The following is a 13,674-nucleotide window of genomic DNA, read 5'->3' on the forward strand; positions in this document are numbered from 1 at the left end:
TAGTGTAGTGCCATTTCCTGAACTTTTCTTTCCCTGCCTTATTATCCAACCAATGTCATTTCCTAACTTGTTTATCGTTCCTATTCTCTTATTTTATAATTCTTTTCATTCCGTGCAGAAAATAATCTTTTTCAGTCGCTTTTCTCTTGATTTCTCTTTCAGTGTAGTTCTTTCGTTATTCATTCCTTTACATTCCACGTTTTTTTTTCCTTTTTCCCTCATTAACAAAATGGGACAATGCAACTCAGTTCTAAAAAGAAAACTAACAGCAGTGATTTATATATAGTGGTTGTAGTTTAAAAAATCTCCATGCATTGTTTGAAGACTTGCCTCCAGCCAGAAATGTTTAAGAATTCTCTTTCCCGGCTGTTGCCAATATGTGTAGTTGGAAGTATGTCTTGAAAATGTTTAACAATCCAAGTCCTGTGGGAAGGTAATTTGTTGCCTTCCTCTGCATCTATCAAGTCTATTAATTGGATCCATTTTGACATGTTCCTAGTTCCTGCCTTCTTGCTATGTACTAATATAATTTCACGCGATAGTCCCATCATAATACGTCAAGCTATTGCAGATGAAGAAAGCTGCTGATGCCTGATGGCATTCATAATTTATGTATGCGTTGCTGGAGAAATTCCTCAAACTGAGCTAGTTTTACCATAACCTGCATGTCCTATGCCTCATTTGACTATGGGCCTGATTCACAGAACGGCTTCATATGGGATTCCACCATTATAAAACCCTTCCATGAATCGGGCATAAGAGTCAATTAGCTATTGGGGTTGCCTTAAACTAGCTGCACATGTATTTCTTGTGCTACACCACTGTTGATTATTATGAAAATATTAGAAAGCGCTGCAGCGGGTGTTGAATGGAATGACCAGATTCTCACATAATGCAAAATAGAATACTCTAGGTCACAACCAAAGCTTGAATTTGTTCATTAAATATAGACTTTGCATATTATCCAATTGGTTCAGGTGGGAATCCATAACACCATATATATTTTCTTTTCTAGTTGGTCTCAAAAATTGGACCCTCCTAATGGTAAAGGGCATTAAGGGGACACCCAACAATATTGCCTTCTGCCTGTCCATTCCACCCAGTACATAAACCAACTTGTACTAGGCAGAGCACACCAGTACCCACTTCCACTCAGCACTGCTGGAAGAATCCGAGTGGAAAGAGATGTCTTAGTTTAGGGGTGTGCATGAAGAAGAGCCATCGAAATTTAAGTGACCTTTTACCTGGTCTACAAGTGTGTGTATTTCACAGGGGCAGCCTCTGAGACCCAGTGCATGTAGCAGAAGGTGCCTAAGAGGAGCCCTCCCACATCCAAGAGAAGGCCAGTAAGAACCCACCATACAGGATGCAAAATGCTGCTAATCCTCTTTATGAAGCGGGTAGACCTGGCCACGCAGGTATGAAAATGCAAGAGACTGGCACTTCAGCATCCATCTGAGCAGTGATATTACCTGGATCTCTGTGATTTGGCCGTGGCAGAATTGACCGCAGTCATTTTCACCACAAAACCAATTTTGCTGCAGCCAAACTCTGCAAATCTATGCCACCTAACCCCCTATGTATCCCCCACATACCTTTTTCACATACACTTCCTTCTGCTGACCCTGCAGCGTTGGTTCCATTAATCTTACGCAGGTCGGATCCGATGCTGCAGGGTCCCCTTTTCTGTTTTATTTTTCTTCCCTCCCTGGCCTCCAATCTTCAGGAAGCTGGGTACACCCCTGCAATCTCCAAGGTCATCAATGCTAAACATGGGGCGGCGGACACTGCCTTCCTTGATTACCAAGAGGCACGTTGTATCCTATAAACCTTTTAGGCCTAAAACTCTGAAGACCTGTCAAACGAAGCAGTGGGCAGCACATGCCATGATGGCAGGGTCAGAAACCGCCGCCTGTCTGAATCTGATCTGGAAGGCCAGGGCAGCAGAGTCTCCGTTTCGGAACCCGAACACCTCACAAGGGAGCCATCCGGCGCCTGCGTGTCAGTTCCCAGTCCAGAGAGGCAGTCACAGCGCACTGCTATGGGGAGAGCCTCTGGTGATAAGCATGCACCCACGCCCAAACACATAACCCCAGGCCACTCTTTGACAGATCTGTCGAAAGAAAGCCGCACGCCAGCCGAAGGTGTTTCTCGGCCTACCGACCAAGCGATGAAAAAGCCTGCTGTTAGTTCTGCAGCCGCGTGTACCGCAAGATAATAAAGAACAATCGGCAACTATAGACATGCGTAAAACCCACTCAACGGATGATTCGGATCCGTCGAAACATCTGTTGGAAAAGCAAAAAGGTCACATTAGACAGAAAAACGCCACATAAGGTCACATGACCATACATGTCACACTCCTGCTGCCCCTCAAGAGGCACACAGTACGAAGAGGCCCATTCCCCTCTACCCCAGTCTGTTCACAAGAAGAAAAGACCAAGAGGCAATTGTGGTCCCCTTGGCAGAAACATCTAAGACAGGGACTTGGACAAAAGAACCCTTTTAAGATAACAACAAAGTTCCTTCTTTTGTTGATTTTTATGAACAAATTTCCCATTTGTCAAAAAAACAGTCCTAGAAATGTCTCAACCCTTAGAGACAGGTCAACCACGGCACCTCCTTCGCCCACTCATACATCTACATATACAGAAATGTACACCTCCCATGACTCCCTACAAAGCTATAATCAACCAGATCAGGACATATGGTATGTTTACCAAGACAAAGACCATGCCAAGTTTTACCCGGACGGCCAGCATGATCCAGGTGTCACAATCATTGCGACCCCACATGTTGCAGCACCTGACAGTGGACATACATCTCCTATTGATCAGTTGTTGAATAACAGCGTACTTAAAACAGCTGTACACCTACACTTAAGAAACAGTAGTTGATAGTACTGACTTTGTGGAAGACGTCCTTAATGAAAAGGCTGCCGTCAGCCAAGCCATTCCCTTACTACAATCAATAAAAAAGAAAATTAGCCCATCTCTTTCTACACTCCACCCGAGAGTGGAAAACATATTCAAACCCTTGCCTTCAGAACCTTCATACATTAGGGGGCATGTAAAACCCGACTCCCTGGTAGTCACCACTACAGAAAGAGAGCTGGTGTGCCACTCTCGACTTCAGAAGCACCCCATTAATAAAGAGTGCAAACGCTTGTACACGTTAGGCAAACACATAACCAACCCTGGGGCATACATAACCAGAATTGCAAACAGTACCACGCTGCTTGCAAGCTACAACAATACCCAATATAATTAGGTGCTAAAACACCTTGACTCAGTGCCTAAATCTGCTAAGTCACATCTTATCAAGATCTATACGAAAGGGAAGTAAAGGGCACAATGCATACTTAAAAATGTTTTAAACTCAGCTGACATTTCACAGAGAGTCATTGCTGAGGGAACGCTACTAAAACGACACTTGTGGCTCTGTGATTCTGGGTTTAAACCCAAAACTCAACCGGTGCTTATCAACATGCCAATTGAAAAGGCAGTCCTGTTCGGATAGGCCGTTGATGATCAACTTGAGCACCCAAAAAATGAACATTAGACGATAAAGACTTTAGGACAAATTACAAATACGCCCTATGTTCAAAGGGGTGCCTTCAACACGCGGCATATTTTTCATAGCCATGGGTTCAATAGATCCAACCAGGAATTGGGCTTTCTGGCTCCTCTTTCTACAGTCCCCAAACTCGGTCTTCCTCCTATCAGTCCAACCAACAGAATGGTTTTCGCAGAGGGAAAGGGTGAGACCAGGTTTCTTCCAGTAGAGGCTCAGCTGCCCTCTGCTAACAAATGATGTTCCAGTTCATGTTCCCTCCCATGCATCCTCAGTCGGGGGAGGGGGGGAAGGTCGCATAACACTGTTCACCCAGCAATGGGAGGGGGGGGGTCATGTCAGATTGCTGGGTGTTTGCTACTGTGGCAAAAGAGTACTCGGTGTCCATTGAAACACCACGCCACCGCCCCCCTTGTACAAGATGAATGTCTACAGAACATTTCCTTATCCTATAGGAGGAAATTCAAATACTCCTGGAAAAAGGAGTAATAGAGCTGGTACCAGCTTAGAGGAAAATCAAGGTATTCATTCAGTGTACTTCCTTGTTTGAGAAAGATCTAACATTTCGGCCAGTTCTGGACCTGCGCCCAGAAAACACGTATGTGAAGCCTAAAAAATTCAGGATGACTATGTTGCAGGAGGTAATTCCCCTACTAAAACGGGGGATTACATGAAAACTTTCATATTTCAATGTTGAGTGCGCACAAAAAATACCTAAGATTCAAAGTGGGTGACAAGCACTACCAATTGAAAGTGTTACCATTCGGCATAGCCTCAGCCCCGAGAGTATTTACAAAGGTCATAGTGGTAGTGTCTGCACACTTGTGATGGCAGTCCATTCCAGTGTACCCTTACTTAGATGACTGGCTAATAACAAGAGACACAGCGCAAATGTGTCGGCAGAACACCCTGCAAACAGTTGACCCACTGTTCCAATTAGGATTCTCCATAAACGAGAAAAAGTCAAGTCTAGTCCCCAGCCAAGTAAAACTATTTCGAATGGATTGTCCTCCAACGTATTCCTCATCTTTGACATGTAATGTCCAGCTTCGGCTGCTTCGGTAAACATTTTTGGCAGAGTGCGCCCTGCATCGAATTGGTGTCCCTCGAAGCCCTCCATTGAGGGTGACGTCATCGGAGGTTATAAGTAGAATGTACGGCGCCCGTTGGCTTCAGTTCCGTTTTCCCACAAACGCATTTGCTTTGAGAGAAACCTGGCGCGCCTCGTACTTCTAACTTCTAAAGTATACTTTTAACTCTTTATCAAGATAGTGACCCGTTATGTCTTCGTCATCTACACTGTCGACCCCTTGGCCACCTGGACCGGTTTCAAGAAATGGAAGCACTGCGGCTCAAAGATGTCAATCACTTGCATAGAGTTGGTCTGTGGTGCCTCGGCAAGCCAACGAGACTGATGCGTGTTCCAAATGTCATCCATGACCGAAAAGGCCTTGAGGGAACAAAAGGGGAAGCTCCCGGTAGGAAAAGTTTCTAAACCTCCAGCCAAGTCCAGACCTGCTAGGCCTTCGACCGATGAGTCGAGAGGCGACTCTCCTCTGAGGAAGGAGGCCAAGCGATTTAGGTTTAGTTCCCGCCCCTCTTCGTCGTCTTCAAAGAGATCGAGGAGAAGGCACCGCCGGTTGCCTTCATCGACTTCTTCGTCGGACGCTTCCCCTGAGAGGGTGGCATACCCGTCCAAAATGTCTACACCCTAAGAATGGGAAACTTTCCATGTGGAAATGCTGAAGAACATTGAAAATCAAGGTCATGCTCCGACCGCGCCTCCTTCAGAAGCCCGGAAGGAGAGGTCTTGGCCTAAAACTCGAGCGCCTTTGAGCCAGAGTAAATGGCATGATCCTCAGTGTGAGCCCTCGAGGCCTCAATCGGAAAAGAAATCCAAGGATCATTCGAGACCGGGGGAAGTCCCTCACTTCCATTTTTGATTAGGAAGAGCACTCCGATGAAGAGGATGCTCCTTTTGAACTTCAGTACGGCACACTAAATGTGCCGGAATGCCTTATTTCTGATGAGCATAAAATGCAAGATCTCTATGACAACTTGCACAATGCTAGTGGCATTGACACCTCTTCTGAGCTAGAGTTCAGCAAACCAGAGCCAGGGGAGCATGCTGACTCCTCGTACAGACAGCTCGTGTCTAAGTTTGTTGAATAATTGGGTTGGTCTAGACCTCCAGCCCCATATGATCTGACCAACATTCTGGACAAGGGTCCACCTACTGATCCAGTCTTGCCTTTCCATGTGGCACTTCAAAAAAGGCTTGTCGGGAATTGAGAGAGTCTGGAAACTAATCCAGCAGTTGACAAAAATCTCACAAAGAAATACCACCCCTCCAGTAGTGACCCCGGCTACCTGTCCAAACACCCCATTCCCGAGAGTCTGGTGGTCCCGGCAGCTACGGCTACCTCAAAACAGGCGGCGTACCCGAACCTCCCTCCTGGTAGGGACGATAAGCGTGGGAATGGATGGGCGAGAAAGGTATTTTCTGCAGGGAGCATGGCATTACAATCGGCCACAATCCACTTGTGCCCTTGCAAAACGTTAGTACACTCTGTGGGAGTGAGTTTCTATGGCGGCAGAGCATATTCCCGAAGGGGCGGAAAAGGACAGCTTCCTGGCTATAGTGAAGGACGGCAAGGAAGCCATGTGCGAGTCCATTCAATCTGGTTTGGATTCTGCAGATAGTATCAGCAGGTCCATGGCTACCAGCACCATGATGCGCAGATTTGCGTGGTTGCGGAAGTCTGGTTTTGCACCTGACGTGCAGGCTAGACTTCTCAACATGCCTTTTGACGGGTCTCATCTTTTTGGCAACAAGGCTGACGAGAGCCTTGAGAAGTTAAAGACCTCTAAGGTGGCAGCCAAGTCTTTAGGTGCCGCTGTTGGGCAACCTCAGCCTTTTCGTGCTAGCGGACAACCTTGGAGGGGTAGATCTTTTCTCTACTACTCCTCATTTGGAAGGGCAAGATGAATGGCCACTCAAAGACTCCAACAAAATGTCCTCGTGGTAGACGAGTTGGAGGTGCCAAGCCAGCTCAAAAAGCAGCCTCTTTACCATCAGCTGCTGCAACAGCTGCTTCAAAACCACTCTGAGGGCTTGAGTCACAACTCGCCAGTCGGGGACAGGCTGTCTGAGCATCCGGAAGAATGGCAAGACATTACTTCTAATGCTTGGGCTCTAGAAACAATAGCCCTCGGTTGTTACCTTCCTATTCTGAAGAAGCCCCAGAACAATCCACTGGGGAAACACTCTTTGAAGATTCCGGATCCACCACTTGTGCAGGAAATTTTAACCCGGCTAGAGAAAGGTGCTATAGAACTGGTGCCTGTAGCGAAGGGGAACAAGGGTTGGTATGACGGAGGACTGAGACCCATCTTGGACTTGAGCTACTTGAACAAGTTCCTCAGGAAGGACAAATTCAATATGGTAACTCTTTCTCAGATCTTTCAGGCCCTCCAACTGCAGGATTAGTTTGTGTCATTGGACCTTCAGAATGCTTATTTTCATGTGCCAGCCATCTCAAGCTCTGAAAATACCTGAGGTTCGCAGTTGGCAGCTTGCGATTTGTTTCGTATCCTGCAATTTGGGCTAACCTCCGCCCGAGGGCTTGCACCAAACTGATGATGGTGGTGGCAGTGCATCTCAGGCGAGGGGGATTCACGTCTACCCTTATCTAGACGATTGGCTGATCAGGGCGCGTTCTCCCCAACAAGTCCTGGATCATCTCCGTTACCTGCCACTTTCTTCACACTGGGCTTTTCCCTCAATTTCAAGAAGTCCCATATGACATCTTCCCAAAGCTCCAATACATTGGAGCTGTGCTAGACACATCCTTGGGAAAGAGCTCACCACCCGAGGTGAGGGCTCGAGACATTCTTCAGATGGTAAGAAAATTTCAGAGTGCCCAGAGTCTTCTGGCCTTCGACTTTCTGAGGTTGCTCGACCTCATGGCATCCTGCATTTTTCTGGTGCGGGAGGCCCGCCTGAAAATGAGATCCCTTCAATGGGCTCTGTGAACACAATGGTCACAATTCTCAGGAAGGATGTTAGACCGTCTTCAGATTCCAACCAGAGTCTCACAGGATCTTCTGTGGTGGACCTGCGAGGAGAATATTCTGAAGGAAGAACCCTTTTGGCAACCATGGCTGGAGATCACTGTATTGGCGGATGCATCACTCACAGGGTGGGGAGCTCATGCCAACGATCTGATCATCAACAGTCGTTGGTCTGCATCAGAGTCCAAACTACAGCTCAATCTTTTGGAGCTGAGAGCAATCAGACTAGCGCTGAAGGCTTTCCTGCCCTCGCTATGGGGAAAGAATGTCCTGATAATGACGGATAACACCGTGGCCATGCACTTCCTCAACAAGAGAGGTGGTGTCGGGTTACTACCTCTTTGCAGAGAGGCAATGCAGTTCTGATACTAGGCTATTCCAGAAGGAATCTCCCCATCGGTGGCTCAACTGGCTGGAGAGGTGAACACATTGGTGGATGCTCTGAGCAGGCAGAGCAGTGTCTCCCACAAGTGGGAACTAGCTCAGCAAGTCCTTCAGGAGATCTTCACCATTTGGCGAACCCCTCAAGTGGATCGGTTCGCGACAGTTACCAACCTGAAGTGCAAGCAGTACTGCTCCAGGGAATTTCCTCCAAGAGGAGCTCTAGGAGACGCGTTTGTGGTGGGCTGAGAGTTCCCACTACTGTACACGTTTCCTCCAGTCCCCGTCATTCCTCATGTAATCAGGAGGTTGCAAAGGTTTGGGAAACACATGATCCTAATTGCCCCGGATTGGGCCAGGAGAACGTGGTATCCGGCCCTTCTAGGAATGCCCATCTGTCCTCCGATGTGTATTCCACAAAGAGAGGACCTTCTCTCGCAAGAGGAGGGTCTGGTTCTCCATCCAGAGGTCAAGAATCTCAACCTTCACGCTTGGTTTCTGAAAGGCTGAGCTATAAGGATTGGGACCTCCTGGATGATGGAATGGAGGTGCTCCTTTTGGCCAGATGGCCATTAACAACCTTTCTGTAACGTTGCCGTTGGAATCAGTTTTGCGACTGGTGCAGAGAAAAGAATGTTGATCCTTTTAAGTGTAATGCGTTATCCTTTTTGCTGTGATTATCAAATAAAGGTCTTCAGGTTGGCATCGTTAAGGGCTACTTGGAGGCGCTATCAATCTTTAAGTGCTCATCAGAAGAATGCTTCTGTTTCAAGTTCCCACTGGTGACTCAATTTCTAAAAGGGCTCACTAATGTGTTACCTCCATCTCCTTTTCAGGTTCCGGTTTGGGACCTTAACCTGTTTTTAAAATGTCTGTGTGCCCCATTTGAACCTTTCCACACATGTCCGTTAAGGTTTTTAACCTTTAAGACAATACTATTGGTTGCTATAACATCAGCACGTAGAGTGAGTGTTGAGCAAGATTGTATGCAGTACCCTTTGGGTGCACTACAATAACCTTGACCTCCTTGCAATAGGGACCCAACCTTTGGTATAAGTCTGGACTACACAGGTTGGTAGTGTGGTCGAGCAGCCAGGCTTATCTCAAGAGGGGTCAATGTGAGCAGTAATGTTGTGACCAAGTTTCACAATACAGTTATCCAAGTAAGCACTTGTACTCGAGGTTTCTTGATAAAACAATTATTAATTTATTTCAGTCAGTTATAGAAGCCTTCTTCAGAAAGGAAGCAAAACATGTAACACTTATAATACACTTCAAAACACACTCTTAGTTTCTCTAAATCAGATGACGCCCATTGGGGATGGCACACAGACACTTCCTACACCCTCAGGTGACTTAAATAGCTAGGACACTGTGGACATTGATTTATCAATGGTACATTTAGAGCAATACTGAGTTTGGTGGAAAAGATAGAATAGAGGAATAAAACAAAGGTTAACAGATAACTCATAAATGGGCAAGTACTTTTAAACACCTTCCAAAGCACAAAGTGAGAGGTAAAGGGGAGTCTCTCATGGAGCCAGGACAGCCAATGTTATTTGCACAATGTCAAGGGGAGCTGGAGGTCTTCTTTGCAGGTTGGTAAAATGTCTTGAACAATGTTTGTTGAAAATGGAACACTTGAAGGGCCACACACTGAGAGTCTTGTGATGGGCAAAGCTTTAGCAACTCTGCAAGGTAACAAAGATGGGTGTCAACTGAGAGCGAGTAAGGCTACAAAACAAGAGGTAAGTTCTCTTAGACTTTACAGTACCTCTGGTTAGGAGAAATGGTTCCAGCCAGAGGCGTTGTTAGGGGTTGGCTAAGGGGGCTATAGCCCCTGGTCTTTTGGTTGTAGCCCCGGATAGAATCTCTGGAGCAACAACCCAAAGGCTAGCTGGCCCCCAGTCCTGACAATTTCGACATCAGCGTAGCCCCAGGTCTTTTCCAGACCTAGCAACACTCCTGGTTGCAGCTGGGTTCTGTTCCTGTACAGCTCTGCAGATCCTGTTGTTCCTGAACCTCAGTCATGGGAACAAGAGGGAGGACATCTGGGGACTCCTACTCTGCAATAGGACGGTCAGCGGCAGCAATGGGCAAACTTCAATTCAGTGGTTCTTCAGTGTTTCAGCTCCTCGCATCTGACCGCAAATAGCAGGGCTTCACTGGGCAAACCAATGGTCCCGGAGTTGCAGCAGGCGTCTCTTTGAAGTTCTTCATCGAATTCCTTCTTCCACTGGCCGACTCTGCCTTCCAAGCCAAAAAGCCTCACCTTTTATGCAGGTTTCTCCCATTTATTCCAGCCTAGCTGTCTGACAGCAGGGTGGATGTCCTTGCCGGACAGCCAACCTGCCAATCACCTTTTGGGTGCATTCCTGCAATCAAGGGGATTAAGCACAGGGAGTTTCGGGCACCTCTCTCACTGCCTGCCCCTGCCAGACATACTGGAGCCAAAGGCGGGCTTCACTCGTAAATCCTGCCAAAGACAAAATGAACAAAGGGACCAAACCTGGTTTGGTGCCCAGACTAAATCACAAGAATGCCCTTTCCAACAGAAAATGGTGAAAAAAAGACCACCGGGCCATTTTGACGAAATGGGCACCCATTGGGTGCCTTACCGTGGTTGCAAATGCAGCCCACGGTAAAAACACTCAATGGTAGTAAAAAGTAAACCACTGCCACCAGCCATTAATTGTAGAAAGAGTAACATAAAAATGTTACATGAGAAACTAGACAAAGGGGATACGAAGTAACCCCTCCAGCACCCTATGGTAAGTCAAGTTCATTTCACTGCTCTTGGTAACATTAGTTTCACCAAGAGAAGGTATGTAAACCTTGGGAAAATCTAAGACTTACCTGTGCCACTGCACTGAAGGTGCTGTGTGACACAATGTAAAGATGATGCCTATGGAGTTTGTCAGACTCCAAAGTAAAAAAGAACACACATTAAATCACATTAAAATTACATGAGCTAAAAAAGTCCAGCAAAAGAACTGGGGGTCTCGAGGGTAGAAGGGAATTAACACATTTCTGAGAATTAACAGTGAGCGAGCTGCAGGCACTCCTTCCAAGCCACGCTTTACTATATTCCACAAGGACAGGGTTGTGCTACAGGTGAAACCCTCCTTCTTGCCTAAGGTAGTTCCTGACTTTCATTTAAGTCAGATTGTCCTACCGGCTTTCTATCCTCTACCTCACCCTGGGAAGGAAGAGGAAAGGCTGGATAGGTTGGACCCTAGGAGACCGTTGAGCTTTTACATTTCCAGAATGTCAAAATTGAGTGTGGATGACCAGCTCTTTGTAGGGTATACAGGACACAAGCTAGGCCAGGCTGTTTTCAAATAGACCTTATCTAGGTGGATCATCCTCGCCATATCTGAGTGCTATAGACTGGCAGCAAAGACCCTCCTGATGGTTTACAAGCCCGTTCCACCAGGGGCATTGCTACAACAGCCCTTCAAAGGGGTATCCCTATTAAGAACATATGTGATGCGGCAACGTGGTCCTCGATGCAAACGTTTACGAAGCATTACTCTCTGGATACTTCCCATGCTCATGATGTTGCTTTTGGTAAGGCAGTACTTTAAACTGCCCTTTAACATTCTCAATATACACAAATTCTTCACCCTACTCCAATCATGGATACTGCTTTGGGAGTCTGTCGAAGATGAGGAATATGTTGGAGGACACAATCCATTTGAAGAACAAGTTGCTTACCAACTGGTAACGTTCTTTCGACTGAATGTTCTGCCAACGTATTCCTCATCGCCCTCCCAACCTACCCCTCTTTAGAAATTCCCATGCTATTACAGCTTTTGTTCCACCAGGGCTGAGTACTGTCATGCCCGTGTTTATGGGCATTTCTGCTGCACAAGGAGCGGAAAAACAGAACTGTGGCCAACGGGCGCTGTGCATGCTACCTATATGTTGATGCCTTTGAGGGACACCAACCTGTGCCATCGACACAGGGCGCCAACTGCCAAAAATGTTTTCAAATGCTGGACATTATATGTCAAAGTTGAGGAATACGTTGGAGGAACATCCAGTCGAAAGAACGTTACCAGGTAAGAAAGTAACTTGTTCTTCTAGGGGCACTAATCTGAACAAATTGAAAGAGTGGCTTGCGAAACAATGCTCTTAAGGATGGTGATTTCACACCCTCTGGTTCAATCGCTGCAGTGTGGAGGTCCAAGGACAACCTATTAATGGGAAAACCTTTCAACACACCATCAAAGCCACTCTTACTACAAACGCATGCCTAACAGGGCGGGGAGCACATTTTCTCCATCACAATGCACACGGGGTGGGGACTCGAGCATTAACCAAAAAGCATATCGACCTTCTGGAACTATGAGCAGTCTTCAGAGCACTTCAAACTTTCAAATCACAGCTAGTCACAAGACAGCCCTGATCCTGAGTGTTAGGACAGTTTTTCTGAATTCCAACTAAGGGCTTATTAAAACAATACAACTGAGGCAGTACAAAACTCCACTCTTAGTATAAGGCAGTACCACCTGAGTATTTGGTAGCATAGACAGAGCAGCTGGGCTTATTTTAGGAGGGGGCGAGGGCTGTAGCTTGGTACAAAGAAATCGTAACATACATATAGTCCGAAGAAACACTGAAACACCATGTATTGTAAACATTAAATGGTTTATTTAAATACAAGTAGGCCAAGATGAATTTTGTGTAAATAAGCACATCACATTATGTAAGCACACTTATAAAAACCAACTCAATACTTCAGGGATGCAACCCAAAGTATTACCTTGTTAAGAATAGCAGTCAGTAGTTCAAGGTTAGGTAAACCTATAACTTATTATGAATGCAATCACCTATTCTTGGTGTGTAAAACCAGGTTGCATATACGTTTGGAATACAGTCAGTAATTCAAGGGTAGTAGACCCAGTCAGTCATGTAGTGACACTCAGTTAAGGAATCTCTTAGCAAACCAACCCTGTTACAGGATACATTTCTGAATAGTGGAACACAAATTCGTGGAACAGTACACACCTGTAACTACATTTAGGATAACCCTCAGTTCTTCTTGGTGAGTAAAACCTAATGGGGTAATAAACTATTAGTCGATTTTCAGATCAGTGGAACATAGATTGAGGTAAGCAAGAACTCTAACTTTTTTTAGGATGGCACAAGGCAGACCAAGGTTAGTAAACCCCTAACTACATTCAGTTATACTAGGCGAGTAAGACCTAATGGTTTAATAAAATATTACAGTTGCTTTTCAGATTAGTGGAACATAGACTAAGGTAAGCAAGAACTCACTATTTTAGAATTGCTCCAGGCAGACCAAGGTCAGCCAACCCCACATTACACTTATTCAGAATGGCACACAGCTATTTAACGTAGGTCCAACCCAAGGCAGACTTATTCTAGAAAGGCTATACAGCAAGTCGGGGAAAGCAACTGAGGTTGGTAGACGTATACACTTATATTCTGAAATAAATAGTTTGGTGAAGCCAACAGCATTACTTTTGTGAAAAGGGGGACCCAATTCACAGATGAGTACAATAACCTTAAATATACTTTTAAGAAGGGCAAAACGCATTCAAAGTAAGAACTTTTGTAACTGCTCATATTTCAGAGGGACACTTACCAATCCACTCTTTCACAAGTAAGTAACATTTA

The 13,674-nt window shown here is 45.9% G+C and overlaps 1 protein-coding gene across 14 annotated transcripts in view; it reads left to right on the forward strand.

Moving 5' to 3' along the window:
* The window catches only part of MAGI1 (membrane associated guanylate kinase, WW and PDZ domain containing 1), a 1,848,723-nt gene that overhangs the window by 1,786,140 nt on the left and 48,909 nt on the right, over positions 1-13,674 (forward strand). The gene's annotated exons all lie outside the window — the stretch shown is intronic.

This window comes from Ambystoma mexicanum, chromosome 2p (genome assembly GCF_040938575.1).
Source record: "Ambystoma mexicanum isolate Mex_15411 chromosome 2p, UKY_AmexF1_1, whole genome shotgun sequence".
NCBI lineage: Eukaryota > Metazoa > Chordata > Amphibia > Caudata > Ambystomatidae > Ambystoma > Ambystoma mexicanum.